General features: G+C 52.6%; 12 non-coding genes across 12 annotated transcripts; all 12 read left to right on the top strand.

The window, feature by feature from the left end:
• Nucleotides 1-3,790: 3,790 nt before the first annotated feature.
• On the top strand, nucleotides 3,791-3,863 carry trnat-agu (transfer RNA threonine (anticodon AGU)). The gene has a single exon. It is a non-coding gene; the product is annotated as a tRNA-Thr (tRNA).
• Nucleotides 3,864-5,523: 1,660 nt separating this feature from the next.
• trnat-agu (transfer RNA threonine (anticodon AGU)) lies at nucleotides 5,524-5,596 on the top strand. Its single transcript has one exon. It is a non-coding gene; the product is annotated as a tRNA-Thr (tRNA).
• A 2,573-nt stretch (nucleotides 5,597-8,169) lies between these two features.
• Nucleotides 8,170-8,242, top strand: trnat-agu (transfer RNA threonine (anticodon AGU)). The gene has a single exon. It is a non-coding gene; the product is annotated as a tRNA-Thr (tRNA).
• Nucleotides 8,243-9,901: 1,659 nt separating this feature from the next.
• trnat-agu (transfer RNA threonine (anticodon AGU)) lies at nucleotides 9,902-9,974 on the top strand. Its single transcript has one exon. It is a non-coding gene; the product is annotated as a tRNA-Thr (tRNA).
• Nucleotides 9,975-12,789: 2,815 nt separating this feature from the next.
• trnat-agu (transfer RNA threonine (anticodon AGU)) lies at nucleotides 12,790-12,862 on the top strand. The gene has a single exon. It is a non-coding gene; the product is annotated as a tRNA-Thr (tRNA).
• Nucleotides 12,863-14,515: 1,653 nt separating this feature from the next.
• Nucleotides 14,516-14,589, top strand: trnat-agu (transfer RNA threonine (anticodon AGU)). The gene has a single exon. It is a non-coding gene; the product is annotated as a tRNA-Thr (tRNA).
• Nucleotides 14,590-15,482: 893 nt separating this feature from the next.
• On the top strand, nucleotides 15,483-15,555 carry trnat-ugu (transfer RNA threonine (anticodon UGU)). Its single transcript has one exon. It is a non-coding gene; the product is annotated as a tRNA-Thr (tRNA).
• Nucleotides 15,556-16,119: 564 nt separating this feature from the next.
• On the top strand, nucleotides 16,120-16,192 carry trnat-ugu (transfer RNA threonine (anticodon UGU)). Its single transcript has one exon. It is a non-coding gene; the product is annotated as a tRNA-Thr (tRNA).
• Nucleotides 16,193-18,467: 2,275 nt separating this feature from the next.
• Nucleotides 18,468-18,541, top strand: trnai-aau (transfer RNA isoleucine (anticodon AAU)). The gene has a single exon. It is a non-coding gene; the product is annotated as a tRNA-Ile (tRNA).
• Nucleotides 18,542-19,708: 1,167 nt separating this feature from the next.
• Nucleotides 19,709-19,781, top strand: trnat-agu (transfer RNA threonine (anticodon AGU)). The gene has a single exon. It is a non-coding gene; the product is annotated as a tRNA-Thr (tRNA).
• A 544-nt stretch (nucleotides 19,782-20,325) lies between these two features.
• trnat-ugu (transfer RNA threonine (anticodon UGU)) lies at nucleotides 20,326-20,398 on the top strand. The gene has a single exon. It is a non-coding gene; the product is annotated as a tRNA-Thr (tRNA).
• A 3,710-nt stretch (nucleotides 20,399-24,108) lies between these two features.
• Nucleotides 24,109-24,181, top strand: trnat-cgu (transfer RNA threonine (anticodon CGU)). Its single transcript has one exon. It is a non-coding gene; the product is annotated as a tRNA-Thr (tRNA).
• Nucleotides 24,182-26,670: the final 2,489 nt, after the last annotated feature.

Genomic DNA, 26,670 nt, shown 5'->3' on the forward strand with positions numbered 1-26,670 from the left:
TCTTTCGCCAACCCAGTCTCTCCACCCTCTCTCCCCTTCCCCTCACCTTTTCACTCTCCACTTCCCTCCCTCCCCTCCCTCCCCTCCTTCCTCTCTTTTCCCTTTCTTTTCAGAGTCTCCCGTTCTCCCTCTCTCTCCCCTTCCTTTCTCTCTCCCTTGCCTCCTCCCTCTCTTGCCTTCCCATCTCTCTCCCCTTCCCCCCTCTCCCCTTCCCCTCTCTCCCCTTCCATCACTTACTCTCCCCTTCCGCTCTCATCCATTATCCTCTCTCACTCACTCCATCGCCATCCTCCCCTCTCCCTCTATTTCCCCTTCCCCCTCTCTCTCACTCCTGCCACTCTCTCTTTTCCCTTCCCCTCTCTTTCCTGCTCCTTACCCTGCGTTTCCCAAAACAGGTGGTTCCATAGCTCAGGGGTTAGAGCACTGGTCTAGTAAATCAGGGTCGTGGGTTCAAATTTCACTGGGGCATACTCAAAATTAGTCAATATTTAAATTTACCGTCAATTAACAAGGGCTTTAATTATAAATATTAAATTGCTCTGATACCGACCCTGGAACAACAGGTTGTCATCTCCATTACACTTTCTCTCCATCCAAATCTCTCTCTGCCGACCCCCATTCTGCATCTTTTACCCCCTTTCCCGCTATCTCGCTGTGCCCGTCTCCCCCCTCCCTTGCCACACCCACTCTCTATCCTTTCCTGTCTCTCTCTCTCCCCCTTCCGCTCCCCACCTCTCACTCCCCTTCCCCCTGTCTCTCAATTCTTCCCACATTCTACCCAATATAAACTAGAGGTGATCCAAAACTCGACTGACCCCGTGTCCTAACTCGCACCAAGTCCCGCTCACCCATCACCCGCTGTGCTCACTGCCCCGTCTCCTAACTCACACCCAGTCCCGCTCACCGATCACCCTCCGTGCTCCCTGCCCCGTGTCCTAACTCACACCAAGTCCCGCTCACCCATCACCCCCTGTGCTCGCTGCCCCGTGTCCGAACTCGCACCGAGTCCCGCTCACCCATCATCCCCTGTGCTCACTGCCCCATGTCCTAACTCGCACCGAGTCCCGCTCACCCATCACCCCCTGTGCTCACTGCCCCGTGTCCTAACTCGCACCGAGTCCCGCGCACCCATCACCCACTGTGCTCACTGCCCCGTGTCCTAACTCGCACCGAGTCCCGCTCACCCATCACCCCCTGTGCTCACTGCCCCGTGTCCTAACTCGCACCGAGTCCCGGTCACCCATCACCCCCTGTGCTTACTGCCCCATGTCCTAACTCGCACCGAGTCCCGCTCACCCATCACCGTCTGTGCTCTCTGCCCCCTGTCCTAACTCGCACCGAGTCCCGCTCACCCATCACCCACTGTGCTCACTGCCCCGTGTCCTAACTCGCACCGAGTCCCGCTCACCCATCACCCCCTGTGCTCACTGCCCCATGTCCTAACTCACACCGAGTCCCACTCACCCATCACCCCCTGTACTCTCTGCCCTACATTGGCTCCCGGTTAAGCAACGCCTCGATTTCAAAATTCTCATCCTTGTTTACAAATCCCTCCATGACGCTCGCGCCTCCCTATCTCTGTAACTTCCTCCAGCACTACACCCCTCCCTATCTCTGTTACCTCCTCCAGCGTCTACACCCCTCCATATCTCTATAACCTCCTCCAACACCTACACCCCTCCCTATCTCTGTAACTTCCTCCAGCACTACACCCCTCCCTATCTCTGTAACTTCCTCCAGCACTACACCCCTCCCTATCTCTGTTACCTCCTCCAGCGTCTACACCCCTCCCTATCTCTATAACCTCCTCCAACACCTACACCCCTCCCTATCTCTGTAACCTCCTCCAGCCACTACACCCCTCCCTATCTCTGTAACCTCCTCCAGCCCCTACACCCCTCCCTATCTCTGGAACCTCCTTCAGCCCCTACACCCCTCCCTATCTCTGGAACCTCCTCCAGCACCTACACCCCTCCCTATCTCTGTAACCTCCTCCAGCCCCTACACCCCTCCCTATATCTGTAACCTCCTCCAGCCCCTACACCCCTCCCTATCTCTGTAACCTCCTCCAGCCCCTACACCCCTCCCTATCTCTGTAACCTCCTCCAGCACATACACCCCTCCCTATCTCTGTAACCTCCACCAGCCCCTACACCCCTCCCTATCTCTGTAACCTCCACCAGCACCTACACCCCTCCCTATCTCTGTAACCTCCTCCAGCACCTACACCCCTCCCTATCTCTGTAAACTCCTCCAGCCCCTACACCCCTCCCTTTCTCTGTAATCTCCTCCAGCCCCTACACCCCTCCCTATCTCTGTAACCTCCTCCAGCCCCACAACCCTCCCGATCTCTGTAACTTCCCACACACCTCCCTATCTCTGTAATCTCTTCCAGCTCCTACATCCCTCCCTATCTGTGTAACCCCACAATCAGCCATGTTCTTATTGAATGGCGGAGCAGGCTCAAGGGGCTAGATGGCCTACTCCTGTTCCTAATTCTTATGTCCTTATGTCTGCACTCCTCTAATTCTGCCCTCCTGACCATCCCTGATTATAATCGGTCCACCATTGGTGGCCGGGCCTTCTGTTGCCTGGGCCCCAAGCTCTGGAACTCCCTCCCTAAACCTCTCCGCCTCTCGACCTCTCTTTCCTCCTTCAAGACTCTCCTTAAAACCGACCTCTTCACCTGCGCTAATTTCTACTTTTGTGGCTCGGTGTCAAATTTTTGTCCCATAATCCTCCTGTGGAGCACCTTGGGACGTTTCACTACGTCAAAGGCGCTATATAAATATACATTATTGTTGTTGTTCCCTCTGTCTCTCCTCTTCCCCGTCTCTCTCTCACTCCTTCCCCTCACTCTCCCCTTCCCTCTCTCTCACTCCATCCCCTCACTCTCCCCTTCCCTCTCTCTCACTCCTTCCCCTCACTCTCCCCTTCCCTCTCTCTCACTCCTTCCCCTCACTCTCCCCTTCCCTCTCTCTCACTCCTTCCCCTCACTCTCCCCTTCCCTCTCTCTCACTCCTTCCCCTCACTCTCCCCTTCCCTCTCTCTCACTCCTTCCCCTCTCTCTCCCCTTCTCTCTCTCTCACTCCTTCCCCTCACTCTCCCCTTCCCTCTCTCTTCCTCTAATAGAGCCCCACCTGGTGGACTATCGATGTAATAACAACTACTGACACGCTCCTTTCTCTCTCCATCTCTCTCTCTCTCTCGCCTTCCCCCCTCACTCACTCCTTCCCTCTCCCTGTTCCTTTCCCCCGCTTTCTCCCCTTCCCACTCTCCGCTCCTCTCTCTCCACTCACTCCTCAATCTCTCCCCTCCCTCTCTCTCTCTCTCCTTTCCCTTCTGACTTTCCCCTTCCCCCCTCTAACCCCTTCCGGCTCGAGAGACAGTGAGCGACAGAGAGAAAGTGATAGAGAGACAGAGAGAGAGACTGAGAAAGAGAGAGAAACAGAGAGAGAGTGAGTGAGTGAGAGAGAGAGAGACAGAGAGACAAAGTGATCGAGAGACAGAGAGAGAGACTGAGAAAGAAAGACAGAGAGAGAGAGACTGAGAAAGATACACAGAGACACAGAGACACAGTGAGACTGAGAGATTGGGACAGAGTGTGACTGAGTTGCCTTGGGATGTTTTACTACGTGAAAGACCCGATATATCGATGTTGAGAGGTGAATATTGAAGAGACGGAGGCAGGAGTCTGGGGGATGAGCCACAATCTGAGCGTTTCACTGACCCCTCCTCATTCTTCAAACACACAGCACTAACTGGGAATGACCCACAGCCCAGGGCAGGTGGCTCCATAGCTCAGGGGTTAGAGCACTGGTCTAGTAAACCATGGACTGTGGGTTCAAATCTCACTGGGGTCTACTCACAATTAATTCAGTATTTAAATACAGTGTCAATTAACAAGGGCTTTAATTATAAATATTAAACATCTCTGAGACTGACCCTGGAATAACAGGCTCCCCTCACAACATTCTCTCTCTCTCTGCTTGACATGTTTTACATCTTTTTTCCGCTTTCTCGCTTTTCCCGTCTCTCACATTCCCATCTCTCACCCTCTTCCATCCCCCACTCTCCCCTGCCCTCTCTTCCCTCCCCTCCCTCCTCTCTCTCTCTTTTCCCTTTTTTTTCAGATTCTCCCATTCCCCCTCTCTCTGTCCCCTCCCTCTCTTTCTCTCTCTCCCCTCCCTCTCTCCTCTTCCCTTCTCTCTCTCCCCTTCCTCTCTCGCCTTCCATCTCTTTCTCTCCCCTTCCGCTCTCTCCCATTCCCCGCTCTCATCCTTTCCTCTCTCTCTATCTCTCTCCTTCCCCCTCTCTCTGTCCCCTCCCTCTCTTTCCCCTCCCCCTCTCTCTCTCCCCTTCCACTCTCTCTTCCTCCCTGTCTCCCATTTCCAACTCTCTCTCACTCCTTCCTACCTCTCTCCCTTTCCCACTATCTCGCTTTCCCCGTCTCTCACTGTGATATATTCACAGAGCACAGCACACACAGCTCCTCTCTCGGAAGCCTCCGGAAATCTGCCTGGTTCAGTTTAATTATTAACTCTGCAGTTGCAGTACACAATATGTCCACATCCACCGTGTGGAGCGACAAACATTACAAGCTTACAGACATTACACTCACTCATTCTCCTCTCTAACCCTCTCCCCTCACTGTCTCTCCTTCCCCCTCTCTCCGCTTTTCACTCTCCGCTTCCCTCTCCTTCCTCCCTCTCTTTCGTCCCCTCCCTCCCCTCTCTCCTCTCTCTCTCTCTCTTTTCCATTTCTTTTCAGGTTTCCCCCTTCTCCCACTCTCTCCCCTTCCCCTCCCGCTCTTTCACATTCCCAACTTTCTCTTTTCCCTTCCCCTCTCTTTCCCTCTCCTTCCCCACTCTTTCTCTCCCCTTCCCCTCTCTCTCTCTCACTCCTTCCCCATCACTCCTCTCAACATCTCTTTCACCTTCCCCCCACTCTCTCTCCCCTTCCCTCTCTTTCCCCTCCCCTCTCTCGCTCACTCCTTCCCTCTCTTTCTCTCCCATTCCCTTCTCGCTCACTCCTTCCCCTCTCCCTTTTCATTTTCTCCCCTCCTCTCTCTCTCCTCTCCCTCACCTTCTCTCTCCCCTCCACAGTCTCCACTCCCCTCCATCCTCCCTTTTATTCCCTCGCTCTCGCTCTCCCCTTTCCCATCAGACTCTCCCCCTCCCCATCTCTCCCATCCCCCCTCTCACTCCCCTTCTCCCTCTCTCTCCCCTTTCCCCGCTCTACCCTCTCCCTTCGAGGGACAGAGTGAGAAGGTGAGAGACAGAAAGAAAGAGACAGAGACAGTGAGACAGAGAGAGACTGAGAGATTGGGACAGAGTGTGACTGAGTTGCCTTGGGATGTTTTACTACGTGAAAGACCCGATATATCGATGTTGAGAGGCGAATATTGAAGAGACGGAGGCAGGAGTCTGGGGGATGAGACACAATCTGAGCGTTTCACTGACCCCTCCTCATTCTTCAAACACACAGCACTAACTGGGGAATGACCCACAGCCCAGGGCAGGTGGTTCCATAGCTCAGTGGTTAGAGCACTGGTCTAGTAAACCAGGGGTCGTGGGTTCAAATTTCACTGGGGCCTACTCAAAATTAATTCAGTATTTAAATACAGTGTCAATTAACAAGAGGTTTAATTATAAATATTAAACAGCTCCAAGACCTTCCCTGGAACAACAGGGTCCCCCCTCTCTCCTCCTTCTTGTGTCTCTGACTCTCCCTTCCTCATCGCGACCCGTTCTACACCTTTTTATCGCTTTCCCGTCTCTCACTCATTCCCTTCTCCCCCTTTCCCCCTCCCTCGCCTCACCCTCTCTCTCCGCTATCCACTCTCTCACCCCCTCTCTCCGCTCACTCTGTCTCTTTCGCCAACCCAGACTCACCACCCTCTCTCCCCTTCACCTCACCTTTTCACTCTCCACCTCCCACCCTCCCCTCCTTCCTCTCTCGCTCTCTTTTCCCTTTCTTTTTAGAGTCTCCCGTTCTCCCTCTCTATCCCCTTCCTTTCTCTCTCCCTTGCCTCCTCCCTCTCTTGCCTTCCCATCTCTCTCCCCTTCCCCCCTCTCCCCTTCCCCTTTCTTCCCTTCCATCACTTACTCTCCCCTTCCGCTCTCATCCATTATCCTCTCTCACTCACTCCATCGCCACCCTTCCCTCTCACTCTATTTCCCCTTGCCCCTCTCTCTCACTCCTTCCACTCTCTCTTTTCCCTTCCCCTCTCTTTCCTGCTCCTTACCCTGCGTTTCCCAAAACAAGTGGTTCCACAGCTCAGGGGTTCGAACACTGGTCTAGTAAATCAGGGTCGTGTGTTCAAATCTCACTGGGGCATACTCAAAATTAGGTCAGTATTTAAATTCACCGTCAATTAACAAGGGCTTTAATTATAAATATTAAACTGCTCTGATACCGACCCTGGAACAACAGGTTGTCGTCTCAATTACACTTTCTCTCCATCCAAATCTCTCTCTGCCGACCCCCATTCTGCATCTTTTACCCCCTTTCCCGCTATCTCGCTTTGCCCGTCTCCCCCCTCCCTTGCCACACCCACTCTCTATCCTTTCCTGTCTCTCTCTCTCCCCCTTCCGCTCCCCACCTCTCACTCCCCTTCCCCCTGTCTCTCAATTCTTCCCACATTCTACCCAATATAAACTAGAGGTGATCCAAAACTCGGCTGACCCCGTGTCCTAACTCGCACCCAGTCCCACTCACCCATCACCCCCTGTGCTCACTGCCCCGTGTCCTAACTCGCACCGAGTCCCGCTCACCCATCACCCCCTGTGCTCGCTGCCCCGTGTCCTAACTCGCACCGAGTCCCACTCACCCATCACCCCCTGTGCTCGCTGCCCCGTGTCCTAACTCACACCCAGTCCCACTCACCCATCACCCACTGTGCTCACTGCCCCGTGTCCTAACTCGCACTGAGTCCCACTCACCCATCACCCCCTGTGCTCACTGCCCCCGTGTCCTAACTCGCACCGAGTCCCACTCACCCATCACCCGCTGTGCTCACTACGTTAAAGGCGCTTTATAAATACACATTATTGTTGGTGTTCCCTCTGTCTCTCCTCTTCCCCGTCTCTCTCTCACTCCTTCCCCTCACTCTCCCCTTCCCTCTCACTCAATCCTTCACCTCACTCTCCCCTTCCCTCTCTCTCACTCCTTCCCCTCACTCTCCCCCTTCCCTCTCTCTCAATCCTTCCCCTCACTCACCCCTTCCCTCTCTCTCAATCCTTCACCTCACTCTCCCCTTCCCTCTCTCTCACTGCTTCCCCTCACTCTCCCCTTCCCTCTCTCTCACTCCTTCACCTCACTCTCCTCTTCTCCATCTCTCTCTCACTCCTTCCCCTCGCTCTCCTCTTCCCTCTCTCTCACTCCTTCCCTTCACTCTCCCCTTCCCTCTCTCTTCCTCTAATAGAGCCCCACCTAGTGGACTACCGATGTAATAACAACTGCTGACACGCTCCTCTCTCTCTCCATCTCACACTCTCCCTCTCTCGCCTTCCCCCTCACTCTCTCCTTCCCTTTCCCTGTTCCTTTCCTCCGCTTTCTCCCCTTCCCACTCTCCGCTCCTCTCTCTCCACTCACTCCTCAATCTCTCCCTCCCTCTCTCTCTCTCCTTTCCCTTCTGACTTTCCCCTTCCCCCCTCTCACCCCTTCCGGCTCGAGAGACAGTGAGCGACAGAGAGAAAGTGATAGAGAGACAGAGAGAGAGACTGAGAAAGAGAGAGAAACAGAGCGAGAGTGAGTGAGTGAGAGAGAGAGAGACAGAGAGACAAAGTGATAGAGAGACAGAGAGAGAGTGAGAAAGAAAGACAGAGAGAGAGATACTGAGAAAAATACATAGAGACAAAGAGAGATTGAGGCAGAGAGAGAGTGAGAAAGGAAGACAGAGAGAGAGAGAGAGACTGAGAAAGATACACAGAGACACAGAGAGAGAGAGAGACTGAGAGACAGAGAGATTGGGACAGAGTGTGACTGAGTTGCCTTGGGATGTTTTACTACGTGAAAGACCCGATATATCGATGTTGAGAGGTGAATATTGAAGAGACGGAGGCAGGAGTCTGGGGGATGAGACACAATCTGAGCGTTTCACTGACCCCTCCTCATTCTTCAAACACACAGCACTAACTGGGGAATGACCCACATCCCAGGGCAGGTGGCTCCATAGCTCAGGGGTTAGAGCACTGGTCTAGTAAACCAGGGGTCGTGGGTTCAAATCTCACTGGGGTCTACTCACAATTAATTCAGTATTTAAATACAGTTTCAACTAACAAGGGCTTTAATTATAAATATTAAACATCTCTGAGACTGACCCTGGAACAACAGGCTCCCCTCACAACATTCTCTCTCTCTCTGCTTGACATGTTTTACATCTTTTTTCCGCTTTCTCGCTTTTCCCGTCTCTCACATTCCCATCTCTCACCCTCTTCCATCCCCCACTCTCCCCTGCCCTCTCTTCCCTCCCCTCCCTCCTCTCTCTCTCTTTTCCCTTTTTTTCAGATTCTCCCATTCCCCCTCTCTCTGTCCCCTCCCTCTCTTTCTCTCTCTCCCCTCCCTCTCTCCTCTTCCCTTCTCTCTCTCCCCTTCCTCTCTCGCCTTCCATCTCTTTCTCTCCCCTTCCGCTCTCTCCCATTCCCCGCTCTCATCCTTTCCTCTCTCTCTATCTCTCTCCTTCCCCCTCTCTCTGTCCCCTCCCTCTCTTTCCCCTCCCCCTCTCTCTCTCCCCTTCCACTCTCTCTTCCTCCCTGTCTCCCATTTCCAACTCTCTCTCACTCCTTCCTACCTCTCTCCCTTTCCCACTATCTCGCTTTCCCCGTCTCTCACTGTGATATATTCACAGAGCACAGCACACACAGCTCCTCTCTCGGAAGCCTCCGGAAATCTGCCTGGTTCAGTTTAATTATTAACTCTGCAGTTGCAGTACACAATATGTCCACATCCACAGTGTGGAGCGACAAACATTACAAGCTTACAGACATTACACTCACTCATTCTCCTCTCTAACCCTCTCCCCTCACTGTCTCTCCTTCCCCCTCTCTCCGCTTTTCACTCTCCGCTTCCCTCTCCTTCCTCCCTCTCTTTCGTCCCCTCCCTCCCCTCTCTCCTCTCTCTCTCTCTCTTTTCCATTTCTTTTCAGGTTTCCCCCTTCTCCCACTCTCTCCCCTTCCCCTCCCGCTCTTTCACATTCCCAACTTTCTCTTTTCCCTTCCCCTCTCTTTCCCTCTCCTTCCCCACTCTTTCTCTCCCCTTCCCCTCTCTCTCTCTCACTCCTTCCCCATCACTCCTCTCAACATCTCTTTCACCTTCCCCCCACTCTCTCTCCCCTTCCCTCTCTTTCCCCTCCCCTCTCTCGCTCACTCCTTCCCTCTCTTTCTCTCCCATTCCCTTCTCGCTCACTCCTTCCCCTCTCCCTTTTCATTTTCTCCCCTCCTCTCTCTCTCCTCTCCCTCACCTTCTCTCTCCCCTCCACAGTCTCCACTCCCCTCCATCCTCCCTTTTATTCCCTCGCTCTCGCTCTCCCCTTTCCCATCAGACTCTCCCCCTCCCCATCTCTCCCATCCCCCCTCTCACTCCCCTTCTCCCTCTCTCTCCCCTTTCCCCGCTCTACCCTCTCCCTTCGAGGGACAGAGTGAGAAGGTGAGAGACAGAAAGAAAGAGACAGAGACAGTGAGACAGAGAGAGACAGAGAGATTGAGGCAGAGTGTGACTGAGTTGCCTTGGGATGTTTTACTACGTGAAAGACCCGATATATCGATGTTGAGAGGCGAATATTGAAGAGACGGAGGCAGGAGTCTGGGGGATGAGACACAATCTGAGCGTTTCACTGACCCCTCCTCATTCTTCAAACACACAGCACTAACTGGGGAATGACCCACAGCCCAGGGCAGGTGGTTCCATAGCTCAGTGGTTAGAGCACTGGTCTAGTAAACCAGGGGTCGTGGGTTCAAATTTCACTGGGGCCTACTCAAAATTAATTCAGTATTTAAATACAGTGTCAATTAACAAGAGGTTTAATTATAAATATTAAACAGCTCCAAGACCTTCCCTGGAACAACAGGGTCCCCCCTCTCTCCTCCTTCTTGTGTCTCTGACTCTCCCTTCCTCATCGCGACCCGTTCTACACCTTTTTATCGCTTTCCCGTCTCTCACTCATTCCCTTCTCCCCCTTTCCCCCTCCCTCGCCTCACCCTCTCTCTCCGCTATCCACTCTCTCACCCCCTCTCTCCGCTCACTCTGTCTCTTTCGCCAACCCAGACTCACCACCCTCTCTCCCCTTCACCTCACCTTTTCACTCTCCACCTCCCACCCTCCCCTCCTTCCTCTCTCGCTCTCTTTTCCCTTTCTTTTTAGAGTCTCCCGTTCTCCCTCTCTATCCCCTTCCTTTCTCTCTCCCTTGCCTCCTCCCTCTCTTGCCTTCCCATCTCTCTCCCCTTCCCCCCTCTCCCCTTCCCCTTTCTTCCCTTCCATCACTTACTCTCCCCTTCCGCTCTCATCCATTATCCTCTCTCACTCACTCCATCGCCACCCTTCCCTCTCACTCTATTTCCCCTTGCCCCTCTCTCTCACTCCTTCCACTCTCTCTTTTCCCTTCCCCTCTCTTTCCTGCTCCTTACCCTGCGTTTCCCAAAACAAGTGGTTCCACAGCTCAGGGGTTCGAACACTGGTCTAGTAAATCAGGGTCGTGTGTTCAAATCTCACTGGGGCATACTCAAAATTAGGTCAGTATTTAAATTCACCGTCAATTAACAAGGGCTTTAATTATAAATATTAAACTGCTCTGATACCGACCCTGGAACAACAGGTTGTCGTCTCAATTACACTTTCTCTCCATCCAAATCTCTCTCTGCCGACCCCCATTCTGCATCTTTTACCCCCTTTCCCGCGATCTCGCTTTGCCCGTCTCCCCCCTCCCTTGCCACACCCACTCTCTATCCTTTCCTGTCTCTCTCTCTCCCCCTTCCGCTCCCCACCTCTCACTCCCCTTCCCCCTGTCTCTCAATTCTTCCCACATTCTACCCAATATAAACTAGAGGTGATCCAAAACTCGGCTGACCCCGTGTCCTAACTCGCACCCAGTCCCACTCACCCATCACCCCCTGTGCTCACTGCCCCGTGTCCTAACTCGCACTGCGTCCCGCTCACCCATCACCCACTGTGCTCACTGCCCCGTGTCCTAACTCACACCCAGTCCCACTCACCCATCACCCCCTGTGCTCACTGCCCCGTGTCCTAACTCGCACCGAGTCCCGCTCACCCATCACCCCCTGTGCTCGCTGCCCCGTGTCCTAACTCGCACCGAGTCCCACTCACCCATCACCCCCTGTGCTCGCTGCCCCGTGTCCTAACTCACACCCAGTCCCACTCACCCATCACCCACTGTGCTCACTGCCCCGTGTCCTAACTCGCACTGAGTCCCACTCACCCATCACCCCCTGTGCTCACTGCCCCCGTGTCCTAACTCGCACCGAGTCCCACTCACCCATCACCCGCTGTGCTCACTACGTTAAAGGCGCTTTATAAATACACATTATTGTTGGTGTTCCCTCTGTCTCTCCTCTTCCCCGTCTCTCTCTCACTCCTTCCCCTCACTCTCCCCTTCCCTCTCACTCAATCCTTCACCTCACTCTCCCCTTCCCTCTCTCTCACTCCTTCCCCTCACTCTCCCCTTCCCTCTCTCTCAATCCTTCCCCTCACTCACCCCTTCCCTCTCTCTCAATCCTTCACCTCACTCTCCCCTTCCCTCTCTCTCACTGCTTCCCCTCACTCTCCCCTTCCCTCTCTCTCACTCCTTCACCTCACTCTCCTCTTCTCCATCTCTCTCTCACTCCTTCCCCTCGCTCTCCTCTTCCCTCTCTCTCACTCCTTCCCTTCACTCTCCCCTTCCCTCTCTCTTCCTCTAATAGAGCCCCACCTAGTGGACTACCGATGTAATAACAACTGCTGACACGCTCCTCTCTCTCTCCATCTCACACTCTCCCTCTCTCGCCTTCCCCCTCACTCTCTCCTTCCCTTTCCCTGTTCCTTTCCTCCGCTTTCTCCCCTTCCCACTCTCCGCTCCTCTCTCTCCACTCACTCCTCAATCTCTCCCCTCCCTCTCTCTCTCTCCTTTCCCTTCTGACTTTCCCCTTCCCCCCTCTCACCCCTTCCGGCTCATAGAAACATAGAAAATAGGTGCAGGAGCAGGCCATTCAGCCCTTCTAGCCTGCACCGCCATTCAATGAGTTCATGGCTGAACATGAAACTTCAGTACCCCCTTCCTATAGAAACATAGAAAATAGGCTCGAGAGACAGTGAGCGACAGAGAGAAAGTGATAGAGAGACAGAGAGAGAGACTGAGAAAGAGAGAGAAACAGAGCGAGAGTGAGTGAGTGAGAGAGAGAGAGACAGAGAGACAAAGTGATAGAGAGACAGAGAGAGAGTGAGAAAGAAAGACAGAGAGAGAGATACTGAGAAAAATACATAGAGACAAAGAGAGATTGAGGCAGAGAGAGAGTGAGAAAGGAAGACAGAGAGAGAGAGAGAGACTGAGAAAGATACACAGAGACACAGAGAGAGAGAGAGACTGAGAGACAGAGAGATTGGGACAGACTGTGACTGAGTTGCCTTGGGATGTTTTACTACGTGAAAGACCCGATATATCGATGTTGAGAGGCGAATATAGAAGAGACGGAGGCAGGAGTCTGGGGGATGAGACACAATCTGAGCGTTTCACTGACCCCTCCTCATTCTTCAAACACACAGCACTAACTGGGGAATGACCCACATCCCAGGGCAGGTGGCTCCATAGCTCAGGGGTTAGAGCACTGGTCTAGTAAACCAGGGACTGTGGGTTCAAATCTCACTGGGGTCTACTCACAATTAATTCAGTATTTAAATACAGTGTCAACTAACAAGGGCTTTAATTATAAATATTAAACATCTCTGAGACTGACCCTGGAACAACAGGCTCCCCTCACAACATTCTCTCTCTCTCTGCTTGACATGTTTTACATCTTTTTTCCGCTTTCTCGCTTTTCCCGTCTCTCACATTCCCATCTCTCACCCTCTTCCATCCCCCACTCTCCCCTGCCCTCTCTTCCCTCCCCTCCCTCCTCTCTCTCTCTTTTCCCTTTTTTTCAGATTCTCCCATTCCCCCTCTCTCTGTCCCCTCCCTCTCTTTCTCTCTCTCCCCTCCCTCTCTCCTCTTCCCTTCTCTCTCTCCCCTTCCTCTCTCGCCTTCCATCTCTTTCTCTCCCCTTCCGCTCTCTCCCATTCCCCGCTCTCATCCTTTCCTCTCTCTCTATCTCTCTCCTTCCCCCTCTCTCTGTCCCCTCCCTCTCTTTCCCCTCCCCCTCTCTCTCTCCCCTTCCACTCTCTCTTCCTCCCTGTCTCCCATTTCCAACTCTCTCTCACTCCTTCCTACCTCTCTCCCTTTCCCACTATCTCGCTTTCCCCGTCTCTCACTGTGATATATTCACAGAGCACAGCACACACAGCTCCTCTCTCGGAAGCCTCCGGAAATCTGCCTGGTTCAGTTTAATTATTAACTCTGCAGTTGCAGTACACAATATGTCCACATCCACAGTGTGGAGCGACAAACATTACAAGCTTACAGACATTACACTCACTCATTCTCCTCTCTAACCCTCTCCCCTCACTGTCTCTCCTTCCCCCTCTCTCCGCTTTTCACTCTCCGCTTCCCTCTCCTTCCTCCCTCTCTTTCGTCCCCTCCCTCCCCTCTCTCCTCTCTCTCTCTTTTCCATTTCTTTTCAGGTTTCCCCCTTCTCCCACTCTCTCCCCTTCCCCTCCCGCTCTTTCACATTCCCAACTTTCTCTTTTCCCTTCCCCTCTCTTTCCCTCTCCTTCCCCACTCTTTCTCTCCCCTTCCCCTCTCTCTCTCTCACTCCTTCCCCATCACTCCTCTCAACATCTCTTTCACCTTCCCCCCACTCTCTCTCCCCTTCCCTCTCTTTCCCCTCCCCTCTCTCGCTCACTCCTTCCCTCTCTTTCTCTCCCATTCCCTTCTCGCTCACTCCTTCCCCTCTCCCTTTTCATTTTCTCCCCTCCTCTCTCTCTCCTCTCCCTCACCTTCTCTCTCCCCTCCCCAGTCTCCACTCCCCTCCATCCTCCCTTTCATTCCCTCGCTCTCGCTCTCCCCTTTCCCATCAGACTCTCCCCCTCCCCATCTCTCCCATCCCCCCCTCTCTCTCCCCTTCTCCCTCTCTCTTCCCTTCCCCCACTCTACCCTCTCCCCTCGAGGGACAGAGTGAAAGGTGAGAGACAGAAAGAAAGAGACAGAGACAGTAAGACAGAGAGACAGAGAGATTGGGACAGAGTGTGACTGAGTTGCCTTGGGATGTTTTACTACGTGAAAGACCCGATATATCGATGTTGAGAGGCGAATATTGAAGAGACGGAGGCAGGAGTCTGGGGGATGAGACACAATCTGAGCGTTTCACTGACCCCTCCTCATTCTTCAAACACACAGCACTAACTGGGGAATGATCCACAGTCCAGGGCAGGTGGTTCCATAGCTCAGGGGTTAGAGCACTGGTCTAGTAAACCAGGGGTCATGGGTTCAAATCTCACTGGGGACCTACTCAAAATTAGCTCAGTATTTAAATTAACTGTCAATTAACAAGGGCATTGATTATAAATATTAAACAGCTCTGAGATTGACCCTGGAACTACAGGCTCCCCTCACACCTTTCCCTGTCTCTCTGCTTTCCAGATCACAACCTGTTCTACATTTTTTTTTTAACTCCTCTCTCACTTTCCCGCAATCTCACTTTCTCCATCTCTCTCTCCCCTTTCCCTCTCTCTCTCCCCTTCCCCTCTCTCTCCTTCCGCTCCCTCCCCTCACTCCTCTCTCTCCCTCTTTTGCCTTTCTTTTCAGATTCTCCCCTGCTCCCTCTCTCTCCCCTTCCTTTCTCTCTCCCCTGCCTCCTCCCTCTCTCGACTTCCCATCTCTCTCCCCTTTCCCTCTCTCTCCCCTTCCCCTCTCCTCCCTCCTCTCTCTCACTCTTTTGCCTTTCTTTTCAGATTCTCCCCTGCTCTCTCCCTCTCCCCTTCCTTTCTCTCTCCCCTGCCTCCTCCCTCTCTCTGTCTCGGCTTCCCATCTCTCTCCCCTGCTCTCTCCCTCTCCCCTTCCTTTCTCTCTCCCCTGCCTCCTCCCTCTCTCGGCTTCCCATCTCTCTCCCCTCCCCCCTCTCGCTCTCTCCCATTCGGCTCTCTCCCATTCCCCTCTGGCTGACTCCTTCCCCCTCTCTCTCCCATTCCCTCTCCCACTCATTCCCCTCTCTCCCTCCTTTTACAACTTCCAAGCACTAATCTCTCTCACAGAGCCGACACAGACACGATGGGCCGAATGGCCCTCCTTGTGTGCTGTAAGATTCTGTCAATGTTCAGGGATGAATCACCGAGAATGATTATTCGGGCCCCACCTCCTTGTTAACAATAGTAAGATGCAAACAGGAGCTGGTGTTACAGGTGGCTCCATAGCTCAGGGGTTAGAGCACTGGTCTTGTAAACCAGGGGTCGTGGGTTCAAATCTCACTGGGGCCTACTCAATTTTGGCTTCTGTTACTGAATTGACCGTCAATCGGCGACAGGCCGACACCATCAACAGGAACCACTCACTCCGCACTTTATAATCTGCCCACAGCACTTTCACTTCCCACCCCCAGTCTGTCTCCCACCTTTTCCACATCCAGTCTCAGAGACACCGATATATCATCGACTCATAGAAACTTACAGCACGGAAGGTGACCATTTCGGCCCATCGTGTCTGCACCAGCCGACCAAGAGGAATCTGCTGGGCAGGGCCACATTGTCCGCATGTCCCAGACACGAGACTCCCAAAGCAAGCGCTCCACTCGGAACTCCTTCACGGCAAACGAGCCAAAGGTGGGCAGAGGAAACGTTACAAGGAACACCCTCAAAGCCTCCCTGATAAAGTGCAACATTCCCACCGACACCTGGGAGTCCCTGGCCAAAGACCAGTCTCCCCTTCCATCTCTCTCACTCCTTCCCCACTCTCTCCCCTTCCCCTCTCTCTCCCTCCTTCCACTCTCTCTTTTCCCATCCCCTCTCTTTCCTGCTCCTTCCCCTGTCTTTCAGAGAGCAGGTGGCTCCATAGCTCAGGGGTTAGTGCACTGGTCTTGTAAGCCAGGGGTCGTGAGTTTAAATCTCACTGGGGTCTAATTTTAGTATTTAGATCCCTGTTTCTCATTCCTCCCACTCTCTTCCCCCTTGAAAGGATGCAAAATTCACAAGAATCTCCTCACAGTGTTTGGGCTCATTCAAAAGGATATTTAATTTGGGACTATCGATCGGAAAGTTTGCAACCCAGAAGTGCTTATGGAAGAAACTGCGAACTTTAGTAGAATTTTGGACTTTTTAAAGACACATTCAAGGCTGTGTGCGGGCCCAAAGAACGAACAGGAGACAACTTGATTATTGAGGCTGTCTGGGTGTTGGGACTAACATAACTTGTCTGGAGAAATGGGTATTCGAGAATCCTTCTCCACAAGAGATATTAGCATTACAACAAATAACCCAGAGATAGCCAACCATCAACCTGAATCTGGAAAACCATTTCAGCATATACATCACAAAGAGGCCCAATCCAGCCTGTGTGCGAAATATTACAAAGAAGAGTCAAGCCCGCCAAATTCAAACAAAGAATCCTGGACTGATTTGGCGCGAAGATTAGAACCATTCAAACCGTATAACTGGCCCCTGTTTTAACAGAGGGTATGACATATTTTGCCATACAACCAAGACCACGCTTGTGTCATCAAGAAGGGAGAGAAACCAACGCGACCGTTGTAAACTAACTTCTCCAGCCTCGAAGTCCTGAAGTCCTGAAGGAAGAACATCACCATCGCAGCAACAACTGACCACAGCCAACGTGGTATCAATGAAAAACCACCGCGATCGACCAAACTACAAATAAACTCCAACTGGAAGAAACCGAAGAATCGAAAGTTTCCAGTCTACAATCTAAGGCCTGACTACCAACAGGTGAAAACATTACCTAAAGAGACTTTGAACCTATTTCTAACGAAGAAAACCGGGTACTTACCCCATAGATCCAAAACGTGCTTTACCGCATCAGTGGACTCAACCCAACTGAAGATTGTGCAGCTAGAAGTCTTCTCCGACGTTCGGGGTACGGCAAGCAGAACCTACACAATTCAAGGAACCCCAAAACCGCGAACTACCGCTAACTGACCAGAAAGGATTGGTAAGCATAGTCCCTGCCTGCCCTGGAGTCTAACCTAGCTAGGATTAGGTATGGGGAGGTGGGAGGTGTCATTTTACTGTACACCCCCTTTGAATGTGTAATGTATTGTTCTTTATTCGAGCGATTATAAGGTTTGACATTGTATTTTCTTGTCTTTCATAAAATCAAAGTTCTTTTGCACCAAACCAGTGACCTTTGCACTTTGTCACACCCCCCAAATAAATCCAGACTCTCGAACCCAAGGGAGTGGGGGCGATTCGAACCGCTCAAGTAGGTCAGAGGTGAACCTGACCCCCGGGACCATCACCACACACTTACACTCCCGTCTCTCTCTTTTCCCTTTCCTTTCAGGTTCTCCCCCTCTCTGCCCTCCCCCCTCTCTCTCTCACTCCTTCCCTGTCTCTCCCCTTAACATCTCTCTCCCCTTCCACCCTCTCTCTCCCACTCCTTCCCCTCTCTGCCTCCATTCCACACTCTCGCTCTCCATCTCCTCCCTCTCTTTCCCCAACTCCCTCTCTTCCTCGCTGTCTCCCCTTCCCACTCTCTCACTCCTTCCCCACTCTCTCTCCTTCCCCTCCCTCCTCACTCCTTTTCCCTTCCCCTCTCTTTCCTGATCCTTCCCCTGTTTTCGCTGGAACAGGTGGCTCCATAGTTCAGGGGTTAAAGCACTGGTTCAGTGAACTAGTGGTTGTGGGTTTAAATCTCACTGGGGCCTATTCAAAGTTAACTCAGTATTTAAATTCACTGTCAATTAACAAGGGATTTACTGATAAATATTGACCAGCTCTGAGACTGACCCTGAAACACAAAGCTCTCCTATTCTCCTTTCGCCCCCTTTCTCATTCTCCCTCTCTCCCTATCTTCCCCATCACTACACATTCTGCCGCTCTCCCCATTTCTCTTTATCACTCATTCCCCTCTCTCTCCCCTTCCGCACTCTCCCGTTTCCCTCTGTCTCCTCTACCCATTTCCTCCAATCTCTCTCATTCCTTCCCCCTCTCTCCCCTTAACATCTCTTTCCTCTTCCTTCCTCTCTCTCCCATTCACCCCTTTCTCTCTCCCACCCCTAGCCCTCTCTTTCCCTCCTTCCACTCTCTCTCTCTCCATCCCCTCCCTCTCTTTTCCTCTCTTTCTCGCTGTCTCTATTCCCTCTCTCTCACTCCTTCCACTCTCTCTTTTCCCTTCCCCTCTCTTTCCTGCTCCTTCCCCTGTCTTTTCCCAAGCACGTGGCTCCATAGCTCAGGGGTTAGAGCACTGGTCCAATAAACCAGCGGTCGTGGGTTCAAATCTCACTGGGGGCCTACTCAAAATTAGCTCATTATTTAAATACACTGTCAATTAACAAGAGATTTAATTATGAAAATTAAACAGCTTTGAGTCTGACCCTGAAACTGCTCTCTTGCTGCTTTTCCCATGATTACATGTTCTACATCTTTTCCCCGTCTCTCAGTCATTCCCCTTTCACACTCTCTCACACCTCCCACTCTCTTTTTCCCCTTCCAATCTCTCTCACTCCTTCCCCCTCTCTCTCTCACTCCTTCCCCCCCTCTCTCACTCCTTCCCTCTCTCTCCCCTTCTCTCTCTCTCCCCTTCCCCTCTCTGTCTCCTCTTCCCCCTCTCTCTCACTCCTTCTCTCTCTCACTCCTTCTCTCTCTCTCTCCCCTTCTCTCTCTCTCCCCTTACCCTCTCTGCCTCCCCTTGCCCCTCTCTCTCACTCCTTCCACTCTCTCTTTTCCCTTCCCCTCTCTTTCCTGCTCCTTCCCCTCTCTCTCGCACTCCTTCCCCATCACTCCCCTTAACAACTCTTTCACCTTCCCACCCTCTCTCTCCCCTTCCCTCTCTTTCCCCTCCCCTCTTTCGCTCTCGCCTTCCCTCTCTCTCTTCCCTTCTCCCTCTCTCACCTTCCCTTCCCTCTCCTTCCCCTCCCTCCTCTCTGGCTCTCGCCTTCCCACTCTCTCTCTCCTCTTCCCCTCTCGCTCGCTCCTTCCCATCTCCCTTTTCATTTTCTCCCCTCCTCTCTCTCTCCTCCCTCTCCTTCTCCCTCCCCTCCTCAGTCTCCACTCCCCTCCATCCTCCCTTTTATTCCCTCGCTCTCGCTCTCCCCTTCCCCATCAGACTCTCCCCCTCCCCATCTCTCCCACCCCCCCGTCTCCCCTTCTCCCTCTCTCTCCCCTTCCCCCGCTCTACCCTCCCGCCTCGAGAGACAGAGTGAGAAGGTGAGAGACAGAAAGAAAGAGACAGAGACACAGAGAGACAGAGAGACAGAGAGATTGAGGCAGAGTGTGACTGAGTTGCCTTGGGATGTTTTACTTCGTGAAAGACCCGATATATCGATGTTGAGAAGTGAATATTGAAGAGACGTAGGCAGGAGTCTGGGGGATGAGACACAATCTGAGCGTTTCACTGACCCCTCCTCATTCTTCAAACACACAGCACTAACTGGGGAATGACCCACAGCCCAGGGCAGGTGGCTCCATAGCTCAGGGGTTAGAGCACTGGTCTAGTAAACCAGGGGTCGTGGGTTCAAATCTCACTGGGGCCTATTCAAAATTAGTTCAATATTTAAATTCACTGTCAATTAACAAGGGGTTTAATTATAAATACTAAACAGCTCTTAGATTGACCCTGGCATTACAGGCTCCTGTCTCTCTGATTTCCCGATCATGACCCAGTTTACTCCTCTCTCACTTTCCTGCGATCTATCTCACTCTTTTGCCTTTCTTTTCAGATTCTCCCCTTCCTTTCTCTCTCCCCTGCTTCCTCCCTCTCTCGACTTCCCATCTCTCTCCCCTCCCACTCTCGCTCTCTCCCATTCCCCTCTCGCTCTCTCCCATTCCCCTCTGGCTGACTCCTTCCCCCTCTCTCTCCCCCTCCCTCTCCCACTCATTCCCCTTTCTCCCTCCTTTTACAACTTCCAAGCACGAATCTCTCTCACAGAGCCGACACAGACACGATGGGCCGAATGGCCCTCCTTGTGTGCTGTAAGATTCTGTCAATGTTCAGGGATGAATCACCGAGAATGATTATTCGGGCCCCACCTCCTTGTTAACAATAGTAAGATGCAAACAGGAGCTGGCGTTACAGGTGGCTCCATAGCTCAGGGGTTAGAGCACTGGTCTTGTAAACCAGGGGTCGTGGGTTCAAATCTCACTGGGGCCTACTCAATTTTGGCTTCTGTTCCTGAATTGACCGTCAATCGACGACAGGCCGACACCATCAACAGGAACCACTCACTTCGCACTTTACAATCTGCCCACAGCACTTTCACTTCCCACCCCCAGTCTGTATCCCACCTTTTCCACATCCAGTCTCAGAGACACTGATATATCATCGACTCATAGAAACTTACAGCAGGGAAGGTGACCATTTCGGCCCATCGTGTCCGCACCAGCCGACCAAGAGCTATCTGCTGGGCAGGGCCACATCGTCTGCATGCCCCAGACACGAGACTCCCAAAGCAAGCGCTCTACTCGGAACTCCTTCACGGCAAGCGAGCCAAAGGTGGGCAGAGCCAAACATTACAGGGACACCCTCAAAGCCTCCCTGATAAAGTGCAACATCCCCACCGTCACCTGGGAGTCCCGAATCGGAATGGAGGAAGTGCATCCGGGAGGGCGCTGAGCACCTCGAGTCTCGTCGCCGAGAGCGTGCAGAGACCAAGCGCAGGCAGCGGAAGGAGCGTGCGGCAAACCAGTCCCACCCTCCCCTTCCCTCAACGTCGATCTGTCCCACCTGTGACAGGGACTGTGGTTCCCGTATTAGACTGTTCAGTCACCTCAGGACTCATGTTTAGAGTGGGAGCAAGTCTTCCTCGATTCCGAGGGACTGCCTATGATGATGATATGATCCCAGTCTGATCCCACTTTCCAGCTCTCGGTGCGTAGCCCTGTAGCTTACGGCACTTCAAGTGCACATCCAAGTACCGTTTAAATGTGGTGAGGGTTTCTGCCTCTACCACCCTTTCAGGCCGTGAGTTCCAGACCCCCACCACCCTCTGGGTGAAGGAATGGAGGTCTCTCCTCAACCTCCTCTGTTCCAAAGAAAACAACCCCAGCCGATCCAATCTTCCCTCGTCGCTAAAATTCTCCAGTCCCGCCAACATCCTGGTAAATCTCCTCTGCACCCTCTCCAGTGCAATCACATCCTTCCTGCGATATCCTGACATTTTAGGGAGAAAAAAATCTGGGAAACATAGAAACGTAGAAAATAGGTGCAGGAGTAGGCCATTCAGCCCTTCGAGCCTGCACCACCATTCAATATGATCATGACAGATCATTCACCTCAGTACCCCATTCCTGCTTTCTCTCCATACCCCTTGATTCCTTTAGCCGTAAGGGCCATATCTAACTCCCTCTTCAATATATCCAATGATCTGACCTCAACAACTCTCTGCGGCAGGGAATTCCACAGGTGAACAACTCTCTGAGTGAAGAAGTTTCTCCTCATCTCGGTCCTAAATGGCTTACCCCTTATCCTTAGACTGTGTCCCCTGGTTCTGGACTTCCCCAACATCGGGAACATTCGGCCAGCATCTAACCTGTCCTGTCCCGTCAGAATCTTATACGTTTCTATGAGATCCCCTCTCATCCTTCTAAACTCCAGTGAATACAGGCCCAGTCAATCCAGTCTCTCCTCATATGTCAGTCCTGCCATCCCGGGAATCAGTCTGGTGAACCTTCGCCGCACTCCCTCAATAGCAAGAATGTCCTTCCTCAGATTAGGAGACCAAAACTGAACACAATATTCCAGGTGAGGCCTCACCAAGACCCTGTACAACTGCAGTAAGAGCTCCCTGCTCCTATACTCAAATCCTCTCGCTATGAAGGCTCACATACCATTTGCCTTCTTCACTGCCTGCTGTACCTGCATGCCAACTTTCAATGACTGATGAACCATGACACCCAGGTCTCGTTGCACCTCCCCTTTTCCTAATCTGTCACCATTCAGATAATATTCTGCCTTCCTGTTTTTGCCCCCAAAGTGGATAACCTCACATTTATCCACATTATACTGCATCTGCCATGTATTTGCCCACTCACCTAACCTGTCCAAGTCACCCTGCAGCCTCTTAGCATCCTCCTCACAGCTCACACTGCCACCCAGCTTAGTGTCATCTGCAAACTTGGAGATATTACACTCAATTCCTGCATCTAAATCATTGATGTATATTGTAAATAGCTGGGGTCCCAGCACTGAGCCCTGCGGTACCCCACTAGTCACTGCCTCCCATTCCGAAAAGGGCCCGTTTATCCCGGGATCCGGCAGACAGCAGCTTGCGAAGGATGACCTCGTGACCGATTCCGAGCACGAAACCGTTCGGCAACATTTCCCGCAAAGATCCCGCAAAAACCGTACTGCCCCGCAAGGAATCTTCTGGCCCTGGGAGCGCCGGTGGGTGTAAAAGTGATACCTGGCCTTTAAGGTGCTCTCCTTCGGCTTGAGGCGTTCCCACACCAGCACACACAGCTCTGTGTAAGTCTTCTCCTCTGGTTTGACCGGTGCCAGCAGGTTTTTGAGCAGGCCGTATATCGGAGACCCACATACGGTGAGGAGAATCGCCCTGGTCTTGATCGCCCTCTCTCAGCCTCGTCCTGTTCATTGGCGACGTAGTACCGGTCGGGACGCTCAACGAAGGCTTCCCAAATCATCACCCTCAACAAATCCCTCAACAAGACCAACGGCAGCCATTACCGTGTGAAGGTTGGTGATCCGTTACTCGTCGCCAGTGAGTGATGTTCAGAATAAATCCACAGGACTGTATTGCAAGCTCAAACTGTGGTGACCTTGTGCTCTTTATTCAGACTCCAGGGTGGGGAAGCAGTATGGTGAGTCACCTTATATACCTGCTTGTCCCAGGGTGTACAGGTGACCATTGGGTCTCCCACAGGTGTGCCCCCTAGTGGCAAGTCTTACATATTGGTGACGTTTACATGTGTACACAACAATCACGACCCGTTCCACATCTTTTTATTCCTCTCTCACTTTCCCGCTATCTCGCTTTCCCCGTCTCTCACTCATTCCCCTCTCCCCCTTTCCCCTCCCTCGCCTCACCCTCTTCCCGTCCCACTCTCTCCCCTTCCGACTCTGCCTTTCCACTCTCCCTCTCCCTCCTCCTTCTCCGCTCCCTTTCCTCCCCTCCCTCCTCTCTCTCTCCTTTCCCTTTCCTTTCAGATTCTCCCCTTCTCCCTCTCTCCCCTTCCCCTTTCTCTCTTCCCTTCCTCACTCTCTCACTCCTTCCCCTCTCTCTCTCACTTCTTCCCCATCACTCCTCTTAACATCTCTTTCACCTTCCCACCCTCTCTCTCCCCTTCCCTCTCTTTCCCCTCCCCTCTCTCACTCTTGCCTTCCCTCTCTCTCTCCCATTCCCCTCTCGCTCACTCCTTCCCCTCTCCATTTTCATTTTCTCCACTCCTCTCTCTCTCCCCTCCCTGTCCTTCTCCCTCCCCTCCCCAGTCTCCACTCCCCTCCATCCTCCCTTTCATTCCCTCGCTCTCGCTCTCCCCTTTCCCATCAGACTCTCCCCCTCACCATCTCTCCCATCCCCCCTCTCTCTCCCCTTCTCCCTCTCTCTCCCCTTCCCCCGCTCTGCCCTCCCGCCTCGAGAGACAGAGTGAGAAGGTGAGAGACAGAAAGAAAGAGACAGAGACAGAGAGACAGAGAGATTGAGAGATTGGGACAGACTGTGACTGAGTTGCCTTGGGATGTTTTACTACGTGAAAGACCCGATATATCGATGTTGAGAGGCGAATATTGAAGAGACGGAGGCAGGAGTCTGGGGGATGAGACACAATCTGAGTGTTTCACTGACCCCTCCTCATTCTTCAAACACACAGCACTAACTGGGGAATGACCCACAGCCCAGAGCAGGTGGTTCCATAGCTCAGGGGTTAGAGCACTGGTCTCGTAAACCAGGGGTCGTGGGTTCAAATCTCACTGGGGCCTACTCAAAATTAGATCAGCATTTAAATTCACTGTCAATTAATAAGGGATTTAGTTAAAAATATTAAACATCTTTGAGACTGATCCTGAAACGACTGTCTCTCTGCCTTTCCCATGATGACATGTTCTACATCTTTTTCCTCTCTCGTTCTCCCCTTCCCTCTCGAATTTCATTCTCTTCCCACTCCTTCCTCCTCTCTCTCCCCTATCCACTCTCCCCTCTGCCTTTTCACTTCCCCATCTTCCCACCCCTCTCTCCTCTCTCTCTCTTTTCCCTTTCTTTTCAGATTCTCCCCATTCTCCCTCTCTCGCCTTTCCATCTCTCTGCCCTTCTCCTCTCTCCCCTTCTAATCTCTCCCCTCCCACTCTCTTTCTCTCCCATTCTGAGTTCTCCCATTCGTCTCTCTCACACCTTCCACTCTCTCTTTCCCCTTCCCCTCTCTTTCCTTCCCCTTGACCTGTCTTTCCCAGCGCAGGTGGCTCCATAGCTCAGAGGTTAGAGTACTGGACTCGTAAACCAGTGGTTGTGAGTTCAAATCTCAGTGGGTCTTACTCAATTTTGGCTTCTGTTTCTGAATTGACCGTCAAGAGGCCGACACCATCAACAGAAACCGACTCACTCCGCACTTTACAATCTGCCCACAGCACTTTCACTTCCCACCCCCAGTCTGTATCCCACCTTTTCCACATCCAGTCTCAGAGACACCGATATATCACCGACTCACAGAAACTTACAGCAGGGAAGGAGACCATTTCGGCCCATCGTGTCCGCACCAGCCGACCAAGAGCTATCTGCTGGGCAGGGCCACATAGTCCGCATGCCCCAGACACGAGACTCCCAAAGCAAGCGCTCTACTCGGAACTCCTTCACGGCAAGCGAGCCAAAGGTGGGCAGAGGAAACACTCTCAAAGCCTCCCTGATAAAGTGCAACATCCCCACCGACACCTGGGAGTCCCAGGCCAAAGACCAGTCCGCCCGGAGTGGAGGAAGTGCATCCGGGAGGGCGCTGAGCACCTCGAGTCTCGTCGCCGAGAGCGTGCAGAAACCAAGCGCAGGCAGCGGAAGGAGCGTGCGGCAAACCAGTCCCACCCTCCCCTTCCCTCAACGTCTATCTGTCCCACCTGTGACAGGGACTGTGGTTCTCGTATTGGGACTGTTCAGTCACCTCAGGACTCATGTTTAGAGTGGGAGCAAGTCTTCCTCGATTCCGAGGGACTGCCTATGATGATGATATGATCCCAGCCTGATCCCACTTTCCAGCTCTCGGTGCGTAGCCCTGTAGCTTACGGCACTACAAGTGCACATCCAAGTACCTTTTAAATGTGGTGAGGGTTTCTGCCTCTACCACCCTTTCAGGCCGTGAGTTCCAGACCCCCACCACCCTCTGGGTGAAGGAATGGAGGTCTCCCCTCAGCCTCCTCTGTTCCAAAGAAAACAACCCCAGCCGATCCAATCTTTCCTCGTGGCTAAAATTCTCCAGTCCCGCTAACATCCTGGTAAATCTCCTCTGCACCCTCTCCAGTGCAATCACATCCTTCCTGTGATATCCTGACATTTCCCAGTTCCTGCCTTCGCTGGTTTTAGGCTCAAGATGCGGCAATGGACACAAGATGATCCAGTTGGGATTTTCCACAAATAATGAATCCCACGGCCACATCGGTTTGACCCTCGGAGGGCACTCTGTAAATTCACCAAATTTATTAAATGCATACCTTACCCCCGCCCTGTGGTTACGCTCGAACTGTACACAACACTGGTTAGGCCACAGCTGGAGTACTGCGTGCAGTTCTGGTCACCACATTACAGGAAGGATGTGATTGCACTGGAGAGGGTGCAGAGGGGATTTACCAGGATGTTGCCGGGACTGGAAAACTTTAGCCACGAGGAAAGATTGGATAGGCTGGGGTTGTTTTCCTGGGAACAGAGGAGGCTGAGGGTAGATTTAATTGAGGTGTATAAAATTATGAGGGGCCTGGATAGAGTGGATAAGAAGGACCTATTTCCCCTTAGCAGAGGGGTCAATAACCAGGTGGCACAGATTTAAAGTAATTGGGGGGAGGTTTAGAGGGGATTTGAGGGGAAATGTCTTCACCCAGAGGGTGGTGGGGGTCTGGAACTCACGGCCTGAAAGGGTGGTAGAGGCAGAAACCCTCACCACATTTAAAAGGTACTTGGATGTACACTTGAAGTGTCGTATCCTACAGGGCTACGGACCGAGAGCTGGAAAGTGGGATTAGGCTGGGTAGCTCTTGGTCGGCCGGTGTGGACACGATGGGCCGAATGGCCTCCTCCCGTGCTGTAAATGTTTATGATTCACTGATTCTCTCTCTCACTCCTTCCCACATTCTACCCGTCGTAAACTAGAGGTGATCCAAAACTCGGCTGCCCCATGACCTAACTCGCACCGAGTCCCACTCACCCATCACCCCCTGTGCTCACTGCCCCGTGTCCTAACTCGCACCCAGTCCCGCTCACCCATCACCCGCTGTGC

The sequence above is a fragment of the Pristiophorus japonicus genome, unplaced genomic scaffold (assembly GCF_044704955.1).
Source record: "Pristiophorus japonicus isolate sPriJap1 unplaced genomic scaffold, sPriJap1.hap1 HAP1_SCAFFOLD_750, whole genome shotgun sequence".
Lineage (NCBI taxonomy): Eukaryota > Metazoa > Chordata > Chondrichthyes > Pristiophoridae > Pristiophorus > Pristiophorus japonicus.